We start from the raw sequence: 4,411 nt of genomic DNA, 5'->3' as shown, positions 1-4,411 counted from the left end.
AATCGAGATCTTGTTGTTTGTTATTTCCGAAAGATGTATGAATGGGTTTTTTTTTAATTAGGTATTATGATTGAGAAGATGGATCTGAGATGTGTTCTGAGATGGAGATAGGGTTTTGTAATTGTTTCAATCAAGTAGAACAGGAAGAAAAGTTAATTTGAGATTTAGAAAATACAGGGAATAATAATAAAGCTTATTTGAGCTTGGATGATGAACAACGAAGAAGAAGAAGAATAAGAAGTTGTTATGAGTGCATAACATGTCATGCAGTCAAAAAATGGATGCATAACACATTAGCCGGCATCTTTGTTATTTTGTGTGAAATTCAAAATTGATGCATAATGCATCATGCAGTCGAGAAAATGGATGCATAACCTGATATGCATCCAAAATACGGCTGCATAATGCATTATGCAACCAGAAAATTGTTGCATAATCTTTTATGCATCGAGAAAATGGATGCATAACCTGATATGCATCCTTAAATATGGTTGCATAACCAATTATGCATCAATTTTTTCTGTACGGACTAAAATCAACCAAAACAATGGCTACATAACTCGTTATAGATGCATAACTTTGTTTTGCAGTTGAGAAAATGGATGCATAATTCGTTATGCTTCTGCATAATGTATTATGCATCTGTTTTGGAGGCTGCATAATGAATATGTAGTCAGTTTTCGAAAATTTTCCTTAAAACGATGATCACCTCCGACTTTTTCGTGAAAAACAAAAATTTGATATTGTTGTTTGTACTCGTTGTGTAGCTCTCTTAAAAAGATTTCCAACGATATAAAATTTGAAAATTCCAAGGCGTGGATTTTTAGATATGTTATATCCAAGTTACGTTGTCAATTATACCCCTGAAAAATTAGGCTGCATAACGAGTTATGCCTGAAAAAATAGTATGCATAACGAGTTATGTATTGATTCTTAATAATTTCGGATTATTTTGGGTGTCACGGTATCTAAAATTAATTGTGGGCCTGACAATAAGAATATTATTTTTTTGGGCCTACGCCTAATTTTCCCATGTAAAATATAAAAATCACATTGCAAAGAAATGCAACTCACAAAAAGTTGTGAGAGCCCACGTAAAAAGTCCAATAGAATTAGCTCAAATAGAGCCCCAATAGAATTAAGTAAAAACTACAGCCACACCCATTTTCCCGATTTTCGACACTGTGAAACCCACCGACAAAAAAATTCAGGCGCGCACCCATTTCTTCGGTCAAAATTATTCCTAAACCCATAATTTTTAGAATTTCGTTTCCGTTTTTTAACAGTTCAATCTCCTCTTCTCTGTATTTTTCTTTGTGTCTCTCGAGAGCAAAGCAGTCAATAGAAATATGGGTTTGTCCCAGGTTCAGGTTTACATCAATGAAACTGTTTTTGCTGTTGTTGGTGACGAATTAAGGTTTGATGATTACAGTGATGAAATTGAAGCAGATTGATATTAGGGTTTGGAGAAGCTGATTCTGTTGTTGCTATCATGTTACCAGCGAGATTTATTGCGAGAAGATACTAGATTTGGTTAGATGGTCGAGTTGGAGAGAAACACATGATGGACAATTGACGCAGTCAAGAACACTAAGAAGAGGGGTTTGCTGGAGGTTAAATATGGAAGATCGGAGGTGATGGAGGTTGAATCCGAGATGAAATTGAAGATGGGTATGAGTCTAATTCGGTTTATAAGAAGCTGTGCTATCTAATTAGGGTGGCTGAACTGTGAAGATGAGAGGGGATGAGATGCTGTTGTAGGAGAAATCTGTGTGGTCTGAGATTTGCAATGGAGACAGCAAACAAATGAGCAAGCTAGATTTGCAATGGAGATATCGACTATGTAAACAAGTTATTTCGAGTGGAGAATTCGGTTGTATTCAATGAAAAATGTCATGTCCCTCTGAAAAATTCGACATTCAGTGATCCAACTCCCTTTAAACCTAGTTTGAGTGGGGATCTACATTCTATTACAACTGCTCGAATTATAATGCAAAGTATGACAACTTCGCTTCTCTTGTGACTAGTTCTTGTGCAAGGTCTTCCTCTAATTATAACCTTGTTTCATTCTCTACACTTTTATCTCTGGCAGATTTTGGTATGGATCCATTGATATGCCAGTCTTAATTCATAGTACCTGTAGAACTGGATGGAGATCCCGGTTTAGGAACTGGAGGCCTGCAAGACAAGAATCATATGTTTTTGCTAGAAAAGGGTTTCACTCTAGGATGGGATAAAGCATCGTATATTATAGGTGGATGACAAGTTATGCAACCTTTTTTTTTTTTGCATAACTTGTTATGCAATCCAAAGAATGGTTGCATAACACGTTACGCAGCTACTTTTTGTTAGTATTGAAACCAACAAAAAAAAGGTTGCATAACACGTTATGCACCTATAATAATATCTGCATAACATGTTATGCAGTCGAGAAAATGGATGCATAAAGCATTATGCAACCATATTTTTGTAAGCGTTGAATTAAAAAATTAATGCATAATCTTTTATGCATGAAATGTATGATAACATGTTATGCATAAATTATTAGATGCATGAACCAAAATATGGTTGCATAATGTTTTATGCATTTTTTGTTGTGTCAGCATAATGTGTTATGCATCGTTTTTGGTGGCTGCATAATGGTTATGTACCAAATTTTTGAAAATTTTGCTTAAAAGAATAATCGCCTCCGACTTTTTCGTGAAAAACAAAAATTTGATATTGTTGTTTGTACTCGTTGTGTAGCTCTCTTAAAAAGATTTCCAACGATATAAAATTTGTAAAATTCCAAGGCGCGGTTTTTTACATATGTTATATCAAAGTTGCATTGCCAATTATACCCCTAGAAAATTAGGATGCATAACCCGTCATGCAATTTCATATAATTATGGGTGTCACGATTTCAATTTCATATAATTATGGATGTCACAGTATCTAAAATTAATTGTGGGCCTGACGGTGAGAATATTATTTTTTTTTTGGACATGCACCTAATTTTCTCTAAAATTAGCCCAAAAATAGCCCCATATGTTGTGAGATCATATGTTTATATAGATTGTTATTAGTTATCCAAGGGAGCGTCACTCCCATTGTGAGTTGAACTGATCAAGAAGATCATTATGACTAACAATGTGATTCTAACAATTTTCGTAAAGGTTGTCTACTAAAAATTGCGAAGAACAAAACCGACAATGTGATTTATTTATTTTGCTCATCGAGATAGCAAGTCTTTATATATTGTTTTTTATTTAAGTAGCTATCTATCACTTGTCCAGTTATGACTTGAGATGAAGAAGAGACCCCAGATAGCACTTAAGTGGGTTTTTTTGTTTCTTTGGTCTATCACTTGTACTTTTGGAATCGTTTAATTTGTTATTTCTCAGCACGACCCCATCATGCATTATGTCGAGCGAACCATGGTGAGCCCGCGACAGACTTGTGGCTTGCACCAAACAGTTTTAAACAGTGGATTTGAAGTTGATGAGAGTCAGCTGGGAAATGGTGGGTTATATACATGCAGTGTATTTAACAACAAGGATGACAAAAAGGATAGACTTCATAGTGATATATGGTTAATCTAGTTTCATAAGAATTTGGTGAGGAGTGGGTGATTGCCACGAGTATAGAGTTGTGATGTGGATATATATTGACTTAAAAAACATATGGAAGGATGAGGATGGATTTCTCGTATACTCCATTGTGACACCAGATCTTCATTATTTGGAATGTCTTGGAATTTTGGATTGTTTGGTGAGTTTGATTTAGACGATTGTACTCTTTTAAAATAAGCAAATCATATATACGACTCATCAGTGACCGACTGATGTTCCCACGGTACAGATCCTATTATTGCTCTTATTACACTTTTTGAGAAAAGAAAAAAGGATTAGAGTGGAGATTTGATCCGTTCCATTGATTTCAAGAATAAGAGTCAGAGTTGCCAAGAGTAAAAAAAACTAAGCATGCTCGTCAATGAAATTATTGGGTGCATGTGTTTGTAATTCCCACACACCTTTCTTCTCATTATCAACCTTGCTAAATTGGGGCCTATGCCACTTAACTACAGCTACATGACAAAATAGGATCATTAACAAGTAATTTCTAGAAACCCCTTAACCACTATTTTTGTTAATGCCTAATATACCTTTATTAAATTAGTGATGATTAATTAAGTTAGTATTAGTTTAATTAATTAGTGTTTGAGTTTGATTATAGTGTTAGGATTATAGTAGAAATTCATTTCCTGTTTTAAGGTTTGGAGGGAAAGAAGAAGAAGAGGGAAAAAAGAAAAAGTTAGGGTTTGTGATTTTTGTTAGCAAAAATGAAACTTTATAGTGATGATGAAGACTCTAGTAGTGATGAAGAAGTGGGTGCATCAGATATTTCGATCCTACCGAATTGGATAATTTGT

The sequence above is a fragment of the Papaver somniferum genome, unplaced genomic scaffold (genome assembly GCF_003573695.1).
Source record: "Papaver somniferum cultivar HN1 unplaced genomic scaffold, ASM357369v1 unplaced-scaffold_10, whole genome shotgun sequence".
NCBI lineage: Eukaryota > Viridiplantae > Streptophyta > Magnoliopsida > Ranunculales > Papaveraceae > Papaver > Papaver somniferum.
The sequence above is the reverse complement of the archived record's forward strand: the minus strand, read 5'-3'. Positions refer to the sequence as shown.